The sequence below is a fragment of the Ruditapes philippinarum genome, unplaced genomic scaffold, assembly GCF_026571515.1.
Source record: "Ruditapes philippinarum isolate M1 unplaced genomic scaffold, ASM2657151v2 ctg2935_1_1_1_1, whole genome shotgun sequence".
Taxonomy (NCBI): Eukaryota; Metazoa; Mollusca; class Bivalvia; order Venerida; family Veneridae; genus Ruditapes; species Ruditapes philippinarum.
In genome coordinates this window covers 70,770-94,429 of record NW_026862251.1, presented here as the reverse complement: position 1 = coordinate 94,429, position 23,660 = coordinate 70,770, and the positions used below count along the sequence as shown (strand labels likewise).

At 30.8% G+C, this 23,660-nt stretch overlaps 1 protein-coding gene across 5 annotated transcripts in view; it reads left to right on the top strand.

Moving 5' to 3' along the window:
- The window catches only part of LOC132718429 (growth hormone secretagogue receptor type 1-like), a 57,175-nt gene that overhangs the window by 30,714 nt on the left and 2,801 nt on the right, over positions 1–23,660 (top strand). Inside the window, exon 1 of one of the 5 annotated variants that reach the window (XM_060702129.1) lies at positions 18,452–18,741. The exons of the other annotated variants lie outside the window; for them this stretch is intronic. The gene's annotated coding sequence lies outside the window, so the exon portion shown is untranslated. Of the gene's footprint in view, positions 1–18,451; positions 18,742–23,660 lie in introns of those variants that run through there. 5 annotated transcript variants of the gene reach the window in all.

The window sequence follows — 23,660 nt, the reverse complement described above, 5'->3', positions numbered from 1 at the left end:
TTCGTACAAATCAGTGTCGGATTTTTATTGATTGATTCATTCAGACAATTGCATTGTCAATAGGTTTATTTCACATATGGCTCGGCAAACTGATACATGCTTCAAAACTGACTTGTCACAGATTACTTTCTGCTAATGATTGATGCATTCGTTTCTCGATTTTCTCACATAATTTTGTTCTGTAGATGGCTGGCATGTACGATATATACCAAAACATTATGCTATCGTTTAATCTAAGTTTTAACATTACAGTTTGTTCTTTGTAACGTTAAAATCAAAAACAAAAATTTAACTTACTTTTATCAAGTCTGTCCATGAGAGATAATGAAATATTGTAAGGCCCTCAAATTTTCTTTGATAAAATGATTATTATTCTTCTAAATGGTGATTCGTCTTTGTGTTCTTTCTTCTAATTATTAGTGAAAGGTTTTTCTAAATGGTAAATTCTTATTCTATTATTCTTCTTATTACGTGTGATCATTGTTTTAAATGGTTATTCTTATTATTCTTAAAATTATGATTATTTTAAATGATTCTTAGTGTCATCATTATTCTAACAATTCTTCTTAATCATTATTCTTCTAGGTGACCATTCTTTTAAGCGAAATGATCAATCTTCTATGTGGCAAGTCTTTTGAATGATAATTCTTTTTAGTGATGATTCTTTTAAGTGATCTTTCTTTTAAGTGATCATTCTTTTTAGTAATAATTCTTTTGTGACCATTCTTCCCAGCTAAATGACCAGTTAACTTTCTGATATACTTTGAAAACACACGTTTTAATGTGGCATGTTTTTATTTGAGCTAGCACGCGATCTTTTTATATATTTTTTCTAAGAAATAGACGCAAACATTAATCATTTACCAGATATCAAATTTCCCTGAGTAATTTGAATTCATTATCAATTTCTTCAAATCGTTTGATTTTTTTTTTAATTAAGATTGCTTTTGATGGTTAAATTACCTTTTTCTAATTTGTCCAAAGTCGTCATTTAACCAATCGATTCTGCTTGTGCTAATTTATGATGGGCCGACTTTATTTGTTTTAATATGCAAGTACAAAAGTAAAAACGAAAATATTGAAATTTCTTATTAGTCCCCTACCGGTTTATCGGAGGGGACTTTAGGTTTACCCTCCGTCAGTCTGTCCGTCTGTCTGTCCGTCAGTCCGTCCGTATGTCCGTCCGTCAGTCCGTCCGTCCACAAAACTGGATCCCGCGATAACGCAAAAAGTACTGAAAATATTTTAATGAACTTGATATATGGATAGATGGCAGTATGGAAATTATGCACGTCTTTTTCTTTTCTTCCTATGTTGAAAATTCTGGTTGCTATGGCAACAAATAGACTGAAAATATGGCTGATTTTACACATAACCTGGATCCCGCGATACCGCAAAAAGTACTGAAAATATTTTTATGAAACTTGATATTTGGATAGATGGCAGTATGGAGATTATGCACGTCTTTTTCTTTTTTTCCTGTGCTGAAAATTCTGGTTGCTATGGCAACAAATAGACTGAAAATATGGCAAATTTTACACATAACCTGGATCCAGTGATAACGCAAAAATTACTGAAAATGTTTTTATGAAACTTGACATATTGGTAGATGGCAGTATGGAAATTATGCACATTCTTTTCTTATCTTCCTGTATTGAAAATTCTGGTTGCTATGGCAACAAATAGACTGAATATCAAGATTTCTGTTTCTAGTTTTTCAGTTTTTTTACTATAAGTTCTTTATTTCTTAAAGTATTTTCTTCAAACTTTAAATATAAGTTTCTAGTCATCAACCACATCATATGTGACAAAGTTTACAACTCTAGCACAAAATTTATCTGAATTACGTCCCTGGAACTAAAATTTTCATGAAAAAACATTGTTTTTTTTAATTACTTCTTTTTTTCTGAACGTATCTACTTCAAACTTCATATAAATGTTTCTTATTATCACTCAACATTTGTGAATGTCATTACTCTAGCAAGACAATTTCCAGAATTATGCCCCTTTTGAACTTGACTTTTTTTTGAGAAATTGGTAATTTTCTTCAATTATGATAGGATTTTCTTCAAACTCCCACATCATAATAATATGACAATAATATGACAAGGTTTATAAATCTAGCATCCATATTTCCAGAATTATCTCCTCCTTAAACTTTTTATTTTTCGTATTCGTTCTTCTAACTTTCATTTACTTCAAATTCAAAATAAACATTCAATATTCATACCTTCATTACTAATTGTTCTTTGTTACACACACAACATGTAAGACATTGTTATCTCCTTTTTTTAAATTTTGCTTTAAAAATGTTATATTTTGATAACAGGGATGTTTAAAAAATATCTTTAGAGTGTCCTTCAGTCTGTCTGTCTGTACATAAAAACTGTTCACTGTGATCACTTAAAATAGAAACATAAGTGAATGGCCAATGGCCCTTCAGAATGTTGCTTGGGCTCTTACCGGTAGGGGACTTGTGGATTGCTTGCAATACTATGGTAATTGCTTGTTTGTAACAGTGGTGTATTCTATAGTAGCAAATAACAAAGTAAGTAGTTCCATTAGACACGGAAATATCGATGTTTTATTTCTGATTTCTATTACGAGTTAAGATGTGATGTAATATGACAAAACCTGATGACAAATTAACTATCAACATGTCATACATTTATGTATTGTATCGACATCCTTTACAGTAAGAAGGTTGTTTATCCTTAGGAAAACCTAAATAATTGCTTTTACTTCGCGTGTTTTATCTTGCATTTTTTTCCTTTTCATTGAAGACATTATCACTAATTGTCTGCCTAGAAATGGTCATTTGCTATTAAAGCATTGTCATTATAAGACATGCTGTAAACCTCTGTGAATAATTGATGTTTGAATATTGTTGGGCGACATCTGCCTCCTATCCGCCTCAATAGCATTATGAATGGCATTTATTGAAGACGTTATATTAGATATACTTATGAAACATTTAATTCGCGTTCGTTGCTTATTACCTTTTAATGTACAACTACGGATGATTTATAGAAAAATCTTTAATTTTGATTTACTTTAAGCATGAATTCTGTATATTAACATGTAACTTTGCTTTTATTCTAGTATTAATTAATTAATTAATTAATTAATTAATTAATTTTTTTTTTTATTAATTAATTTTTTAATTTATTTATTTATTTATTTTATTAAATTTTATTTATTTATTTTTAGTTATTAATTAAGTTATTTATTTATTTATTTATTTTTATTTATTTATTATTTTTATTTATTTATTTATCTATTTATTTATTTCATTTGCATTTAAGTTTCTGAACATATTTGAATATAACCTCATACGAAAATGTCACGTTTTAAAATACTACTAAACAAATGGTATAATAATATTGCGGTAGGTTGGACCATAAAAGGGATCAAAGTAATATTGTTAATGGGGTCGTAGTTAATTGACAGGTGCAAATGTAAACAATGGTATTTTTGACGAAATACATTTACTTTCTCAAAGACATAAGTTGGTTCCTTCGAATTCCTTTATCATCATGTTACAGAATATAGTAAATGTATACTAAATTAAATAAAATATTACTCCGGTCAAGAAGTTTCCATCTACACGAAGGGTTGTTTGATTTGTCCAAATTCATCATTCATAGATAAATGGATTCGAAAATTTTTTGTCTTGAATTTGTTACCCAATTAAGTTTGCATTTACATGTCAATTATGCAACCACTTGACACGCTAGCCAATATAGATGTATGATAACAGTTAATGAGCACTGATAAGTTCAGTTTACTGTTTCAGTTCAAATATTTATGCTATATGTATATGGATAAAAATTCCTCCCTTTAGACATTGAATAAATAAAAGCGACTTATTATTACAACACTGTAAATATTGGATTTGATTTGAAATCAATAGAAATGGTCAACTCCATTAGAACAATACTATTGGAAGTGGACTATAGAAGAGGTAGTAAAGTATAGTAATTGACTGCAGTGTATATTATTAATTGTACATTTGCTGAGTGACTTTCAAAATGAGAATGATTGTGTTATTAATTTAGGGTTATCATAACGAACATGGTTCATCAATTCAATTCTACATAGTTATCATATCTAAAACCAAATCGAATCAGTTTTTAAAGAGCTTTTTCTTATTAAGGAGAAAATGGATTTGAATTTTGCCAAACATTTGAGTTATATTCATATAAGAGGAATATAATAATAATAACTGAGTTTACCATCAATGATAATGTTGTGAAATAAAAGAAAAGGATTGAACAAATAATCACTTTCATTGGCCATTGATGTGAATTACTGTGCATACGAATAGTTTATCAATTAAACAATTATGTTTAGTTTGAGCAAGGATATGATACATGAGACGGAGACAAATGACACCAGGTCGTTTGCTGACATTGCCAGACTTGTCGCATTAATACAGTAAGTAAACATGGCACAATGTTCTTGGTGGTATAGGTTGTTAAGATTTAATCCAATCATTTACTAAAGCAGTATTACGAGCCATATTCCAACATCTGTTTATGTATATCTAATTTCATGCAAACGCTCTTCATGCAAACGCTCTTTGATTGTTCTGATTATGGTTGTATTTTGTCAAAATTGTAAAAAGTAGATTAATATTGTCGTAATTATTTTCATTATTATTTAAAATTGTTGACAGTATGGTAAAATGTTATTAGGTTAACTGATGTTATTTAGTCTGCTAAATGGAAACAACGTCAATTTTCAGTGCAAAATTACCTTGCTTTAAAGAATAATTACCGTATGTTACATCTGCGTCAGAGAAAAGGGGGAAGAGGCATAATGATTTGTTTGATCCCCTAAACGGCGTTGTTACAGGACCTTTTTAATGTTCACTTGAGTGTAATGGTTATAACTTTAACCCCCCGATATTATCGGACAAAATATCAAAACCGATATGAGAAAGATATTGTTGGTAAAACTAACAAACAACCAGAATCATGTGATTAGCTGTAAGCTGGTTTGAATCAAGAACATTATGCAACGAACAGATAAGCCACATTTCTTGGTAAAGGTCTTTTGTAACAGTTGCAGACTACGGACAGACGACGTACAGCCTTTAATAAGTTCCGTGCGCTGATATTAAGATTCTTGTGCTTGCCTTATAAATATTTTATTCTCATCAAGTTCAAAATTATATTTTCGTATATATCGTAAATAATTGTACTAATCAATTTCAAAAGAACTACATTCTTAATTTATTTTTTTCTACGTTTTCAATAGCATAACCGACTTTGAAAATATCAGTTTGCATCTCCCAGAGAACTTGAAAGTTCATAGTTTACTGCCTATAGTTATAATTATCTTGATATAGTAGCCTCAATACCATTTACCTTTTCTACACATGCTTGTTGTTGATGAACGACAAATTGCTACTAGCAGAATAAACAATCAAATGATAATATCTGTAGATATATCTTACATTTCCCATGAAAGTAAGCGACTTATTACATATCTGATATATCGATATATAGCCATAGATATAAATCAGTTCGTGTGCTATGGAATATTGTCTCACCTACTAAATTAATAATAGCAATTAAAGTATGTGTCTATGTACTTTACAATAGATGAGTTAGCTTTACTGCTTCGGTTTGAAGAATTTATGTCTATACTGAATTCAGGTATGATACTGTGCACTGAAAGGCTTATATCCAGTTCACCACACGGACCTGAAAACAGGAGGCATTTGAAATTTTATTTCAAGCACAAAAATGAACAGGCATGGTTACGAAAATGAATAACGAAAACTAGTTCTTCAATTTTACTTTTTTTTAAATCCAATATCTTTTATCAATAAGGAAGATCCCTTGAAATCAATAAAAAGATATTACTCGTGGTATATGAAAATTATAAACTTGGTTTGGTTGAGTATGTTTATGAGATGTAATATGTAAGTGTAAAATCTCTCACACCCCTAGGCACCGTCTTAAGCAGTATTCAATTTTCAATACTAACTTTCTATATATCTGGACCAGAAAAATATAATAAGTATGGGACAGTTTTTTACAGCTGACAAACCAAGAAATTTCTTTATATTAAATTGCATTACGATTTTCTTAGTTAGAGTTAGAAAGGTATTCCTGTCACACTGAAAGTATATTTTTTTTCGTTCGCCAAATAGCTCTTTTTTTGTAGTGACAAGCAGATAACTATGTTTTTTGTTAATTATACTCTCAGACGCATTTATCGCGCACAATCCTGGCAGCAGTATAAACGTAAGAGATTTATCTCTACTCTTTTATAATTTTGTTTGTCTACTGGATTAGGTAGAAGCACTTGAACGCAATTAGTGCGGAAGTAATGTCATTTTGAGGGTCATCTTATACTAATTATTTCCTTATATGAATATCAAACGGTTTGTTGTCACAATATAAACAAATGACAATCGATTTTCAGGGAATATAAAAATTTTATAAATATTCTTTCAAATATATTGTGTTGAATCAAGTTTAAAATCCTTTCAATGATACATTAATCTTTCTTCCAGTATAACCAAGATTGTTCTTAGTGACATTTGAGCCGTGTCACGACAAAACCAACGTAATACCTTTGCGACCAGCATGGATCCAGACCAGCCTGTGCATCATCGCAGTCTGATCAGGATCCATGCTGTTCGCTATCAGTTTCTCTACTTGTTATTGGGTTTGTAAGCGAACAGCATGGATCCTGATGAGACTGCACGGGTGTGCAGGCTGGTCTGGATCCATGCTTGTCGCATACGCACTATGTTAGTTTTGTCGTAACGCGGCTCATTTTTTTTATCTTTCTCATAGTCCAACTTGTTTAAAAAACTTTTTAATCATGTTTTGCTTGTCTATTGATGGCAAAACTAACAATTTTGTTTCTTTAATTTTTATGATTAAGATTTATTTCTCAAAAAATTTGTACACCCCAAAACCTTTTGCATTCAGAAATGTCAATTAACTGTCGACTCAAAAATTATAATACGGCCCATTAAACCGGGCAAGAATTCGGTTTTATTTATTATCATTGAAGTTTTCATATTTACACAATTCTTTAGGACAATTTTAAAAAACCTCAATTTGCCTGACTTATACATTTATTTAACTTTAAGGTTAAATTTAAAATTTCCAATGGCTATAAATTTATAAATAAAGAATGATTGTCCTCATTTCATGGGCTTAACAATCTTTTGAACAAGGCATTAAAAGGAATTTCATTGAACTTGATCGTGACCTTAATTTGACATTGACACTTTATGTCAAATTAGTGTTTTTATTTTTCTAAAGTTGGCCTTAATATTTATTAATTTGATGGAAAAAAACAATAATGACAAAACGGAAAAAAAAAATCAGATATGACCTTTAAATGTCCTTAACCGTCAAGGTCATTGTTTTTAAAATAATTCAATTTCGGATTAAATTTACCGGTGTTATTTTACTTTAAAAAAAGTTTAAGACACTTATGGCCTTAAAAATTCGAAGCTTAATGTATTATTTTTTTTTTACAAAATGAAACTTTCCTTTTTAACAAAACGGCAATTTGAAAAAATTATTCAAAAACGACCTTTCACCTTTTTACCTTCAAAAAAGATTTCCCAATTATGGAATTTGCTTTAAATTGTTTATTTATTTTGTTTTTTTTTTGTTTACAGATTTGAAATTTCTTACTTGAACAAAAACAAAATTTGAAAAACAAGATTATGACAAAAATTTTGAAAAAATGTCAATTTCAGTTTATTTTGTACAAGAAAATCTTTTCTAGGACCATTCTTAACTATAACATTCTTCCTTCGATGTGTTCACTTTAAAAATATGACTTTAAAAATAAGAAAACGTCAAGTGTGGTCCCCGCTTAACGAAATACAAATAATTAAAAAAAAGATCATTCCTGATAACATATTTTTAATATGTAAAGAATTTTAATGTTAATGTTTTTATCAACTTAATTAAAATTGTTAGAGGTAAGAAGACACCAAAGAAGATGAAAGTTATGCTTAATTATTATCTCTTTCATTTTTTATCTTTATTGATCTATTTTAAAAGGCAAGTAACAGTAATTTCATTTGTACTGTAGTTCATTATATACAGTATCTCTAAAAGATGTGTACCAGATCCTTCAATGATATTGAGAACGCTCGATGTTGTACAGTGCAGTCTGGATGCGCCGCCTTTCAGTGCACAATTTGTTAATCTTTTTGGCATTTATTGGAATTGCTTTCATTTTCAAAATAGTTTGCATTTATTGATTATTTTAAACTTTAAAATGATTAAGCAGTATATGCAGTTAACGTCTGAAATTGTAAACGAAAAACGTTTTGATTTATTTTATTTTAAGGCGTTTGCTTAGGTTACATAATAGAAACAAAATAATAAGCACGAAACTGGAAATAATTGCCATTTAACAGGGAAAATTTATTCCAACTTTTGGAAAAATTTTTTTCACTTGTTAGAAAATTATAAAATTTTTTTAACCAAGAAATAAATTTAAAAAAAGAAACAAAATGGGGGAATGGGGGGAGATAACTTTAAAACAAGGTCGGTGGCATGCAGCTTTTAAATAAATCATATTTTGCAATTTCATTATAACTCTTTAACATGTCTACCAACTGTTACACAGTCAACCGCTTTTTGGGAAAATGTATTCCACACAATACAGCTGATGTACGTATTTGTCTTTTGTTACATACTCATACTGCTACAGTTGATTTTAAAATGTGAATTATCTGCCCTTGAACATAGTAAAACTTTCAAAATCAAGGGCAGATAACTCGAAAACGAGCTCAATGACCACCATATTTTTCGCTTTAGATGTATCTGTCATTATATTTCAAGGTCATAAATATTTTAAGTATTAAGTTCTATTTTAGAAACAAAAAAGAAATTTGCTTAATGACTTTTCTTACTGGGTGAACAAAAATATCTATTTAATATATTTGCATTATTCTCAGAAAATAACAAAAATGAAAGAACATCTTTTCTTAGATAATTGAGAGGCAACAGAAAGCAAAAACTAATATAGAAGATAGTCAAAGAAAACACATTCTATAACACTTTATCAACTAAAAACAACGGTTACTCTGTATGAAGTGAAGTACTTTTGTAAGAAAAAAAAGAAACGATCACCATGAAAACGCATTTGGTTTAATTATCGTGTTAACGCGCAGCGTCTCAATCGATAAAAAAGATTTTTACAGCGAAACTCGTGCAATTCGTGCATTTTTGTAGTGTTTCACCAGCTGTGACTGGAACAAAATATTGTAATTATTGCACAAATCTCCAATATCCGATCTACAAAACATTCTAAAGTGTCAGAAATTAGCATTCTTTATCACCATGCTTCGATTTTTTGTTGTTTTTTTTTTGTTTTTTTTTTCTGCTGTTTTTTTTTCTTTCTTTCTAAAAGTCAAACAGAATAGTTGCTATAATAACCAATAAAAATCCAGAGAAAGTTAAATGTGTGTAATTTGTATACTTCGGTAAAGATGTTAATGCACGTGAAAATTCATTTATCGTATCATCGGTTGATTACTTTTTATGAAAAATAAAAAGATTTTAACCGTATTTTCAAGAAAACACATGAAATATATATGTTCGTGAAGTTGGCAGCCTAGCAGCCTAGCAGCCTAGCAGCCCAGCAGCCTGAAGTTGGCAGCCTGGCAGCCTAGCAGCCTGGCAGCCTAACAGCCTGACAGCCTAGCAACCTAAAGAAAACTAAGAATAGTACAAACATGAAATCGTCGGATATGAAACGGTAGCACATACTTAGACCATTGCACGTCCTATTTCAGTATCGCGATCTTTATTTTTTTAAATATTGAACTTTGTTTTTTTTTATTTTGACGCTTCGAAATTTGTGAAGTTAGCAGCCTAGCAGCCTGGCAGTCTAAAGAAAACTAAGGACAATACAAACATGTAAAACCGTCGGAAATGAGTCGGTAGCACATACTTAGACTATTCCACGTCTTTTTTCAGTATCGCGAACTTTATTTTTTTAAATATTGAACTTTGTTTGTTCTTTTTTGTTGTTTTTTTTTTTTTTTTTTTTTTTGTTTTACACTTCGAAATTTGTGAAGTAAGCAGCCTAGCAGCCTAGCAGCCTAGCAGCCTAGCAGCCTGGCAGCCTAGCAGCCTAAAGAAAACTAAGGACAATACAAACATGTAAACCGTCGGAAATGAGTCGGTAGCACATTCTTAGACTATTCCACGTCTTTTTTCAGTATCGCGAACTTTATTTTTTTTTAATATTGAACTTTGTTTTTTTTACTATTCGAAATTTGTGAAGTTAGCAGCCTAACAGCCTAGCAGCCTAGCAGCCTAAAGAAAACTAAGGATAATACAAACAAAATGAGTCGGTAGCACATACTTAGACCATTCCACGTTTTATTTCAGTATCGCGATCTTTATTTTTTTAAATATTGAATTTTATTTTATTTTTCATTCTGACTATTTCCGACGGTTTTCATGTTTGTATTATCCTTTGTTTTCTTTAGGCTGCTAGGCTGCCAGGCTGCCAGGCTGCTAGGCTGCTAGGCTGCTAACTTGTCTGGTTTAATGAAAAGTAATAAACCTGAGAATTGAAACTAGAATAAATAGTTGTTATTAGTCCCCTTCTGTCATCACCAAGAGGGGACTAATAACAACAATTTATTCTAGTTTCAATTCTCAGGTTTAAAAAACAAAGTTCAATATTTAAAAAAATAAAGATCGCGATACTGTAATAAGACATGCAATGGTCTAAGTATGTGCTTCCGATTCATATCCGATGATTTCATGTTTGTACTATTCTTAGTTTTCATTAGGCTGCTAGGCTGCCAGGCTGCTAGGCTGCCAACTTCACGAACATGAAATATATCCGTTTCATGCTGCAGATTGACGATGTAAATCATAACAATAGCATTATCATCGATATCTTCATCACTATATGTAAGATCACCGGCACTATCATAATAGATCAGATTATAAATTTAACTTGGATGATTAGATACAGATGTATCAAATTTATTTAGTGGTATTCAACATTTTACAAAATATTAAGTGGTGTTCGTTCGAAATTTAATTAGTTTGGTGATGTTCATCATTAGTCTCGAATTGTCCAAATTAATAAGACTGTGCTATGAAACTGAAGGTTTATGCCTTTGAATCAGGCTTTCATACCACTTGTCAAAATTACAAAAAGAAAAAAAAAATGTTTGTAAAATAATTTGCCGCGTGTCAATACCGGATGATCATTTCTCTATATATGAGGGTTCTGTCTTTATAACCGATATTGATTTAGGCGAGCGATGCACATTTGAGCCGCGTCATGACAAAACCAACATAATGGGTTTGCGACCAGCATGGATCCAGACCAGCCTGCGCATCAGGATCCATGCTGTTCGCTTTCAAACTCTATAACAAGTAGAGAAACCGATAGCGAACAGCATGGATCCTGATCAGACTGCGCGGATGCGCAGGCTGGTCTGGATCCATGCTGGTCGCAAACCCATTATGTTGGTTTTGTCATGACGCGGCTCATTTGTATTTTGTATTGTTCTACATATGAGATTTTTTTTTCTTTGATCTCTCGGGATTAAAGAGGTAATCATTAGCTTTTATACTACAGGGGAACGTTTGCCCTGCTGACTGGGTTTTTGTTCCTTTTTTCTTTCTTCAATGTGATCAGATATCTTTGGATTTGATTAAAAAACTCAATGTTGCGGGTTTATTTGCTTGAACCGATTTTAACAGAATTTATCGCTCGGGTAATTTTTTTAAATCGGAAAAAAAAGAGAAATAAAAACATTTAAGTTCCTCATGGGGCGTGTTGTATTTAGCTGCAGTGATGACAGATTTTGTTTGTTTGTTTGTTTGTTTTTTATACAGTGTTTTATATTGTGACACTGTTTGTGATTCAAAGTTCGCTCGAACCATTCGTCCTCAGTAAACGTAAATCAAGAGTTACTCTGCATAACGGGTATAACTGCACGGGTCAGATTGCTTACCATCTTGACTTGCTTAATACTATAGTTGAGCAGCCGACAATACACAGTCTGGACAGACTAAACGGATGAGCTGGCTCACCTAGTACTGTACTTCTGACACAATCTTTTATTTGTTGCTGCTAACAGCTGGCTAAAGAGAATTTTAATTATTTTCTTAATCCCAATGACCGCTAATTACGATGTATAGCCGTTTGAAAGTGTTGGGGTTTTTTTTAAAGAAGAAAAGATATATTTTATGCCAATGCATGAAATTCAGAAACCATAATTGTATTGTACTATAACGAAGATGATCAAAATGGAGATAATGATGATAATGATTATGACGACGATGATGATCATCATAATGATAAGATTATGTCGATGGTTGTGATGATGATGATGATATCATTATAATTAATGTTGTTTTTGTTGTTGTTGTAACCACACTAAAATATTTTATACTCATGAGAACTAAATAGGTAAAAGTAATGGAAAACTTATGTCACCTCATATTACTATTCCCCCATGCATTTATCGCAGACACTTATTAATAGAATATTTCAAAAGTTAAAAGTCATAAAAGTCATAAATTTAGCGTTCTGGCATTAATATCTTTCTTCAAATGACGTAACCATTTCAAATTAACTTTCTCGGAATTCACGTTGATATGTGAAAAATATTTACATGGAGCATGCATTCCAAAGTACAATTTGCACTTATAACTTTGTTTCTATGTTATGGTTTATTCTTCGTTTAATTATTCTGATGTTTTAAAGGAATATTTCTATGATATATAACTTCGAAATATATGTTCTTAATTCATATTTCTATGATATGTAACTTTGAAACATATGTTCTAGATTCGGGGAATAATAAAAATTACTTTTAAATGATACTTAGCCCTAAATGAAATCCTGTGTTTCGGGAAACCGGAACGTACCTAGCGTGAACGCGTCGACCCTAAAATTTTAAGTGACGATTATTGAAAGTAAATTAAAAGTATGGTGGCATGTTTTTCTTTTCTGGGGAATAGCTTGTAAATTTTGAAAATTGTGTTGTGTATTTGACAAGTTAGCTCACCTAAAAATCACATTTTGATCTTCACTCATGTACAATAAATGGAGCAAACGTTTTACTAGTAAAATATACATTCTGGGTTATTTTAAAAGTACAGCATTTTTTTAATATAAATCTTTCTTTAAAAGAAGATTTATATACATTTCAGTAAAATGCATAAAGTCAGCACGAGTTTACTCGTGCGGTTATTTTCTGGTCACATAAAAATGATTCTGATTCTAGATTTTGTCTTCTTGATTGATTTGCCACGAGCGATACTTGTATCAGTTTTCAAGCATTGAGTCCATTTTATTGAATTTTCTTGTAAATCTTTGGGTTGATTACATTGTTTTCCAAACAGATCCATTTGTTGTTAGTAAAGTCACGAAACCCTCTTCCGTATCTGTAAAGCTCTTGTCAAATACAACAAAAACAAGCGTTTCACATTATCTGACTTAAGTTCGCTGGACGTTTGATAAGGATGAATTATTTTGGAGAGAAGAAAAAAAACACTTTTGGGATGTACGGAATTTTGGCACGGCCAATATAAGCTGTTAAATCAAAACTGTATTAAATGTACAAGTTACTGAAACGGTTATTTTTAAAGTAGCGAATGTCTATTAGTCTTTTCTGAGTTAAATAATCCACTTAAATTTTTCTAAATGATTTGAGTGCAAATTGAAACATGTTTTTATCTATATTATTAACAAAAAATCATCGAGATATACAGAAATCTAAAGATTTTAATTTAGTCAGCCCACTACATTCATGATAACTTGTGTGGTATTGTATAATAAACGCATTCCTGCCTACATGTTTCTACGTAATCCAATAAATTTAAATTAATCTTGACGAATTTAATGAATTTCAATTCTATTTTGATTGAAATTACGATATGATTTAATTCCTCAGAACTTAAGACATGTATATAATTTTATTTACGATTAATTAAATATTAGTTTACGATTACTTTCATAAAAGCATTTCATTTCGTCTCTCATAGCAAACATTTTTTCCAATAAAATTTATAATTAACTTTAATGTTACTACAAGTGTCTTAAAAATAGCATAGAAAGTGGAGATTCCTGGAGATCAATGAAAACAAAGACAAATATATTTAAAGTCGCAGACTTTATTTGACTCAAGCGGGTACTAGAAGGCGTGGGGAATGTTGCACTGTAACACCGCAAAACGTCCATACCGCAAAACGTACGCGTGTGGACGTTTTGCGGTGCAAATCGTACTTGGTACGTTTTGCGGCGAGAGTGTGTCTTTGCGTCGCATATCGTCCATATTTCCTGTATTAAAATATATTCATTATAAACGTAACTTTTATTGGTTCTGTCACTTTCATATTGTTTCGAGTAAAGATATGACGAAATAAATATTAAAGTGCAATATTTTTGTGATCCTATATAATTCTGATTTTTTTATTTAAAAAAAAAATATGCTTAAACAGAGGATGTTTTTCGAATAGATTTTTTATGGAATGGAACCAGGCAGCAGCAGCAGAGATATTGAAATAAATGTAATCTTATAGACATACAGAAAAGGACGGCTATACGGACGGACGAAACGGGGATTGGACTGAGTGAATGACAAAAAATATTAAAATTAAGCTTTGCTTTTGACAATAGCTTTTCATATAATTGCATCAAGAAGTGGGAATGATTTTTTTGTGTTTTTTGTTTGTTGTTGACTATGGAGGTTTGGTTCTATCGCTCATTTTTACGGGGGATCGATGGGGGCTTTTGACAGCGTAGTCATATTTGAGCGAGAGAGCTATAATGTCATGGCGGAGTGGGGATGGGGTGCTTTTAGCCGCCTAGTCATATTTGAGAGAGAGAGCTTTTGTCGAGGGAGGGAGATTTTAGCCGCCTTGTCATATCTGAGTGAGAGAGCTATTGTTGTGATGGGGGGAGGGGCTTTAGCCGCCTAGTCATATTTCAGCAAGAGTGCATTTATCGGGTCGCGGACGTTTAGCCGCCTAGTCATATTTGAGCAAGAGTGCTTTTGTCCGGAGGGATATAGGCTAGTAAATCTAGTAAATGCAAGTTTGAAATTGGCATAAAATATAACTTTGAAAAATGATTTAATTTATAGGTTAGTCGGAAAGTCCGTCCCTTTAATTAAACCGTATTATTTTATCGTCTGAAGAACAAAACATTTCGCCTATAAGTTACATAGATAATGTGTAATATAGTATATTATATTAACAAACATTCTTCCGCATAGAAAATGATGAAAAAGAAGTTCAATGTGTTCTATTGATAAAAACTAAAGCATATTTTAAAATATCGGAATGTAAGCATTTTGTTTGAATGCCATAATGTAATTTTATATTTGAACAAAGCAAAAAGGTCATGGTGGATTTATATCGCCCACCTGCCTATAAAAGCTCCACATGACAAGGGTAGATAGCATTGAATATTACAAATAAAAAGCAAGCATATTTCATGTGCTTGGTCAGAATCTGGGTAACTGATATCAGTACTCAATTCTACGTCTGAAATGGTCATCAATATCCAAATATCTGTAAATGACAAATGGCAATTTAAGCAAAATTCAATAGTGACCTTAAGATCAAGGTCATTTCAAGTTCAATATTATAGTTGAACTATTCAAGATGTCCGTCCTGTCATAAATGTATGAATGACATCTGATCATTGATAACAAAGAAATGACAGTTTTATCACAATTCAATAATTTGACTTTAAAATATGTCTTTATTTTTATTATCCAAAGGCAAATAACTCTTGACATATTCAGTCGTTTTAGCTCATAAATGAACTTGGTCGAGACCTTATTGTTATGCATATTCTGTATAAAATATTTAAGAATGGAGAAGAAACGAAAGCACTAACAAGGTGAAATATAGTGCGTTTTTCGTTGGGGTGGTAACAATGTGAAATATAACAGATCTTGTAATTCAAGGGCAGATAACTCTGGACATATTGCTTAGGGTATGTGGATGCTAGGGTGGTAACAAGCTGAATTTGGACAGACAGACAGACAGGCGCATACTCAGGTGAGCTAAAATTAACACACAATAACACCTGATAATAACTGGTCAAAATTAACGAAAGTTATATAAACTTTTAAATATGGACGTTAAGCGGCAGGTCCATGCCTTTTTGCCGCAAAATGTACGTCAGAAAAATGCGGATGATATGCGCCGCAAAACGCCCATATACGTACGTTTTGCGGTACGGACGTTTTGCGGTGTTACATTGCACTAATTCATTTATTCCTCATGTACAGACTCAATCAAACCGAGTCTGCAATTTCCATGTAATCCAAGGGATCATTTTGTTTCCAGATGTTCACAACGGCAGGTGTCAAGTGCCATGTGGCAGCTGTAATAGTTGCCCCGTACTTCACTTCAATGTTGTTATATTTTTCTGTTCCTTCGGGCTCATTGATGCCAGCACTATTAAGTGTTGAGAATTGAGTACCGCTCAAGCCGGTGCTATGGGGCGTGAGGGATGTTGCACTAATTCAGTATCCATCATGAACAGACCCAATCAAACCGAACCTGCAATTTTTATGTAATTGTGTTGTGATTAATGCTTCTGAGGGATTACTTTGTTTCCAGATTATTTCGATTGAAAACGGAAGCGATGCATGAAATAACAAATGATACCAACTGACACCAAAAAAATTGTAGAATTAAAATTGAATGATTTTTTTAAATCTAACAAATCAGTTCCTAGGCTTTGTCTACTTTCATATTATGATAAAGCAAGTTGAAGAAAATTATTTTATTTGCAGTTTTTGACTGTATGACGGTTCTTGGAATGTTTTAGATATAATCATTTACGACACGGATGATTTGTATAAGTGGTACATAGCTTTTTTGTCTCGACGTTGGCTCGACGTTTATTGAAAAATATTCAAATTGATCACATAGTTTGCTGTGTCAGGTTATAATTCGCTTAATGAATGAATGTTTTTCATCGGGGTGAGCGTTTACAAATAATTTCTAGACACTTGTTTTAAGACTCCAACAAGAATTATGCTGGCTCCTAAATATAAATGAACCTGCCTATGTATAACTCGTTTAATTTTTTCGACAATGTTCGTTAATTTTTTTTTTTGAAAACTATGTGTTTTGAAAAATGAAGTAAATTGTGATTTTGTTGTTTATGTCATTTTCTATTTTGTCAGGGAATATAGAAACAGACAAACTAGAACAAATTTAACTTAACAATACAAGTATAGAAGAATATTTATTTTGAAGACCGTTTTGCCAATTACTCATGTAAAATATAACACCGGAAATGCTTCTTTTAGTAATCTGTTTTGAGTGGCGCTTGGCTATTTAACACAAACAAATCGCCTGAGGGAACTAGATATGAACGGTGTTATTTCATCGGCTTCAGTTAAAGCTTCTGAAAATCATAATAGTGTTCTAAGACCCTGCGTTTCGTGCAGCGATACTGTTTGATCGTTCACTTCTGCCCCTTGTGGACGATTTACCGAGATTTAAAAGAGAGAAGCGTTTAAAAGGTTTCAAGAAGGAGGAATAAATTGGCAGTATAAGGCAATGGATCGTTTACACGGAATCTTGATATAAATCAATGTTGATAATTTCTCTATACCAGTTACTACAAACTAGATAACATCGTAAAAGAAAGTTTACTTCGTTTGCCTGGAGACTGAAATAGATTTCTGTGACTTTTAACTATTGAAAATTACAGACGAACTTCTGTGCGGATTTGTGAAGGCAAGTTTTTAATTGCATCTTTTCAAATGTTTTCTTTTTTTAATTGAATAAGAAAATATGATTACCAGAATTATAATATTTTAACATTCACTGAATGCTACGTTAAAGTTTCAGATGAATTTGTAAGTATCTTACAAGAAATTACTTAAAATTATTTTGAGGAATATAATATTTTGCTTTTGCTGCATTCACTGAATTTTACGAAATATATTTCTTCCAACATTTTTTGAGAAATAAATAGGTGTGTTGGATATTTATGTTTTATGCTTTGGTATAATATGGCCAATATTTTAAACAATATATGATTGTTTTTAAATTAAAGTAAAATAAGAGTTGGAAAAAAAATGTATTAAAATGATTTATTTCTATACTATTTTGGATATCTTTTGCACATAAATTTCACTTGTTAAATGCAAAAAGCTATATATGTTCTTAAATTATGCAAGCCAAATAAACGTTATATTGTTCAAACATCTCATACTTGTATATAATCTTTTGTATAACCATAATAACACTATTTATGATGATATAAATTTGATTTATAGATGAATATTATTTTAATCAAGTTAAATGATATTTAACACAAGTCTGTTTGACAAATTACTTTTCAGTGTTTAAAAGCCTAAAACGGAATTTTTATACCGAGAAATTCGTTCAAAACTACGCTTTAAAATGAAGTGACATCTATCGGATATGTTCGTACAAGTCCCAATGTCATGCTTGTATGTAGCTCTTGAATCTAACAGGATTTTTCGTGTAAGAAAACTTTGGTCGTGACATGTTTGTAGAGGGGCAGTTTTTACATCGTATATTCTGTTCAAGTTTACATACAATTTGAAGTATAAACAGCTTCTCCTCACTTATATAAATTAAAACGAACGTCTGCTGCGTTTTGTTTGAGTGTGACGTATATTACGTGAGGATGTAACGTTAAGCTGCGTTCCTGAACGGATTTATATCCTTAATCTTTTTGTAAAAAAGGGACAAAAATCAGGTAAAAACAATTTAGAACGACAAATAAAAGATTTACCTATTTTCTCATTGATATTTTGTTATTGTTTTTTAATATGTAAATTAACAATTAATGTCTATGCATGCCTCGAATGCAGAAAATAACTAAACAAAAAGCATTAACTAGATGAAGTTTAGGAAATCGCACGAGAAAAGCGTGCAGAATTCAAATCATGTTTGTTTGTTTGTTTTTTTTGGTTTGTTTGTTTGTTTGTTTTTTGTGTTATTTTTTGTTGCTTTATTGTTGATTTATTTATTGTTGTTTATTTAGACATTTTTGTCGTTGTTATGTTAATATGTGTGTGTCTGTGTGTGCGTGTGTTCTTTTGTCGTGATAATATGTATTGCAGTAACATGTACAGGAACTACATCTACGGGCAACCCTGAACTTCTTAACATGCATATTATCGCTCATGTATATTTGCATTCTGTTTTAACAACTATTTCATAAATTTGAGATAAGATATTTTCATTACTTGAAGGTCGTTCAACAAGACATTGTTGTTATGTTTGTGGTATTTTTCTTCATACACTTTGATCTTTTTCTTGTTCAAGTGGTCTTAGGGTTATATTGCTTGCTTTAAAAAATTCTTCTGACGTCAGGATGTGATATGAAGGCTCCATAATTTTGACCCCCTTCCTAATAACATTTTATTTAGTCGCGCCGATTAATCTAACGTTTTCAGTACATACAAATACTTGTATCTGGGGACCATTCGCCGCTTTTCGTGGAATGGCACGAGCGTGCCACATTGACGGTGCCATGGTCACTGCCGTATGAATACATAGTGACCATTTTTTATTTTTTTTATTTTATTCATTTTTTTTTTTTTGAAGATGATTCAAAGGTATATTGCATGACTCGGTTTCCTGTATTTTTGAAATGGAATAATTATGCTTCGGGTTGATAAAAAAAATTGAGTTTTGATTTTCGTTTCTTGTTTTAAATAAGTTTAAAAAATCAATATCTCTGTTTATCATCAACATATTAGTGATGTATTCCGTCTAAACGATTCTTACATATTTTCACTGACAAAATTTAATATAAATTCTAATATTTGTATGTAAAAAAAGTCACGAAGCAATACTCATATATTGACGGTACTTTATTAGATTGGTACGGAGATGTTTTGTAAGCAAGGAGATAGTAGCAAATGGGTGAAAAGTTTTAAATCACTAGGGTCAATCTTGTGTTATATTAATAGAAATAAAAAGAAAAAAACTAACTATATTGTGAACTAAGTGTGTCCTACTTCTATGCATTGAAATGAGAGTTTGCATTAGATTTCCGTGTTGTATTCTATAGGCATGTATAACTTAATAATCTAAAACTAAAACAATTTGGAAGTTCTCCTCGTGTAATTTGCTCATAAACTTGACATTTTGCATTTAAAATAATAAATCTATTCTGAGTTTGAATTACTAAATAAAACTTCAAATAATTAATGCCGCGGTACTCTAATTGAATTTGCACGATACCAGAAATGAAAATGTATTTATAGTAACATCTAAGTTCCTGTCAAAGCTTAACGATAAAATTCAAAATAACAATAATATTCGTTCAGTTTTGATAAATATTGGTGATTAATTCAGACTGTTTCTCAAATGAATCGTATTTTTATCAAGTTTTAGATTGTTACATCGATACACTGACCAAGAGAAATCAACACGAATGGTTTATCTTAATTATTCTAATAATATTTTCTCGTTGAAAAAAATTATTTGAATATATTTCATTAGATTTTTCAGTTTTGAAGGTTATTATTCGGGACGAACAAAATATATAGGTTTTACACATTCATGGTTAGTTATGTCCCCAGTTCTTTGGTGGGAGAAGGGCGGGGTTGGAGGGGCTGACAGAGATGTGCCCATGTCCATCCACCCGCTGTTCGTCCGTACACTGACAAAAACGTGGAATTCGGAACACTATTTTTTTTAATGTCATTATCTTTGAAAACATATAAGTTTGTGAAATTACTTTTTCATATCAAGCAAAATGAAAGCAATACATAAAAGATATATTGTTTGTTGTACAGCCTAACATGTTGTGTATGCATAGTGAAATTGTAAAAAAGCAGAAATTGATACCCTCCCCTGAAACCAAATCGTAATGGCTTTTGATACTATAAATAACCTCAGATTAATGATATATGTCGTGTAATGTAAAATTACGAATTTATAATGGCCGGTTCATTTGTCCTCAAGTGACTTTGAAATTAATAGGTTTGTGTTTCATGCCAATATTAACACCATAGCTAAAACATTAGTTTTATTAAAACTTTAGCATTTTGACATATATTTTTTTAAGGTTCGATTTATCTTCAATGACGATCGACTTCATCGAACGAGTTGTAGTATTAATCATACAGTTTAGAAATGTTATGTATGATGTCCCAAATTTCTTGTTCAGAAATTTATGTGATTATTAGTTAGCTTTCTTTAATGAATAAAATAAATCTTAAAATGTGATATACAAAATGTATTGAATTTTTCTGATGATAGCATGCCCAATTATATATTGGGTATACATAATATAACAAGTACAAAAAAGAAATGATATGTATAGTTCAGGTATCTCCGAGGCTAACAAAGTAAACAAACTCATGTTTTATTCATAGTAACTCATTCGCATAAAACAATGTTTATCTTGTGACCAATATATAAGACTGTGGACGTTTTGCATTTTTAATACGAAAATTCTGCTATGTACCAAGATACATGACTCACTTTCCATTCAATTAAATTAAAAGAGATCCACTTTACTTGCTAAAAAATCTACTCGAATAAAGTGCAAGTTTCTAAATTCTTTCAGTTTTTATACTTGTAGATATAGGTAAACAGTGTACTGATTTATGAGCCTATAAATCTATTTTAATTATTGAAATGTCTGTATGTTGCACTATAACATTTTAATTATGACAGTATGGGTTATTTAAACATGTTTTATTTGTCTGTGATTTCAATGATAAAAATAGATCTGACATTTATAGAGAAATTTTGCGATAATGTATCGATTATCGGCAACAATAAATAAAAACAAATATCTAAAGGATCTTTTGCTCTATTGCCTTTTTGGCAATTAGTAGTTACAATGATTTAGTATTTTGTATGAAACTCAGTTTGTTGCTTTGTATAACAATTAATTACAAATTCAGCGATAATTTTTTCAGGTGATAAGCATCTAACATGTTCATAACTATTCTTTAAACGTTATAAAACTCATGTTTGCCCTTTCTAAAGGCTAATCACTTAAAAGTTCTTCCCTATTTTGAATTACACATTTCAGGTTTCACTTGAATATTACATCTTCTTACATTTTTTCTTCAACTACAAAAAAAGATACATTTTTATCAGTTTTGATTTTAAAAGATTTTTAATCATCTGGAAGCATACCGCTTTAAAAAAGAAAACATTTATAGTATAAAACTGTTTTCATTATTATAAAAACATTTTACATTCTCACTCCGTATATATCTACTTATATTGATATGTAAATCTCTTTCTTTCCAAGATAATGAACGAACATTTAAGGCCCATTATGCCACATAAATGCTTTTATTTTTATTTCTCGAAATCTTCTTGATGCACTTTTATAGTTTTCAAAAATGTCACTCATTGGCCAATTACCTAAACCATCTTTTTCGTCTGTTGCTTATTGGTAATTATTAATGTTATAGTGATTATGCATGGAAGTCAAAATACTACTTTGTTTACATTTTGCTATTTTCATGACAAATATCTTTACACTAGGCGCTAATTTCTTCAGGATACAAACATCTAACATGTTCTAAAACTATTTTGTAAACGTTATAAAACATACTTGCCCTTTCCAAATTTTTTTTAATCATTTCCGAGGCATAATGTGCCTTTGATACATGTGATAAATTGTTTAGTTATTTTTCTTCTTCGTAAGAGATTTTATAAACTTGTTGTTAGTATTCATTGTATTTACCGCATATAATAGGTAAATACATGCGTTTATATTTTTTCCAAACCTATATACACGAGAATATAAAAACTCTGTCACGTGGTATGATTCACATTCGGCTTTAAATACATATATACACAATATAAAGCTATATAGTAGGTTTTTTTTTCGTTAAGTTTATGAGATCTTAAAACAATGTTATTTGTGTAACTGAAATGAAAGGTCGTTTCTATTTTTCAAAGTTTGACTGGCAAGTACCTACATTGACCTTTTTTAATATGCAAGAAAATCGTCTTAGAGGTGATGTGACATTTCAATTTTGTTTCTTTCAATACAGAAATTATCGCAAAATGTGAAATATACTTTTATAGTAATGGAAATGTCAAAATATCTATCTCATTGTTATATTACATAGTATTTTTGGGAACGAAATATTCATATATTTACATATTATATAAAAATAAAATAATAATATTATATAATATCAAAAAATAAGATGTATTTATGTCTAAGAAAAATGCCTAATATAAAAATTGTATGCAAAATTGCTGTGTGACTTGTGTTTTTTTAGTAACAGACAAAATGGTGTAGATATACATTTATATTAATGTTTTTCAAAGCATAAATTGGCAACCATAAAATTATGGAACGCCTTTGTTGCCTCACTTTCCCATTCTAAACTATCGTGTACAAAACTTGATATCGGTGTTCAATATAAAAAGTGATTCAGTTGTTTCAAATCTTTGATTGCTGATAAAAAGGAAATATGCTTATTTGGCGAGATTTATAGCGTTAAAAATAAAACTCAAAAATTCAGAGTCTGTTTTGTTAATTGTTTTGAGTTGTTGCCAAAAATGAATTCAACAGAACGTTGGATTGTAAAATATTTGAAACCTTATGTGTTTCATGTCTGACTCAATTATACTCATAGAGTATAAGTAAGAATGAGTCCATATGGATGTACATATGAGCTG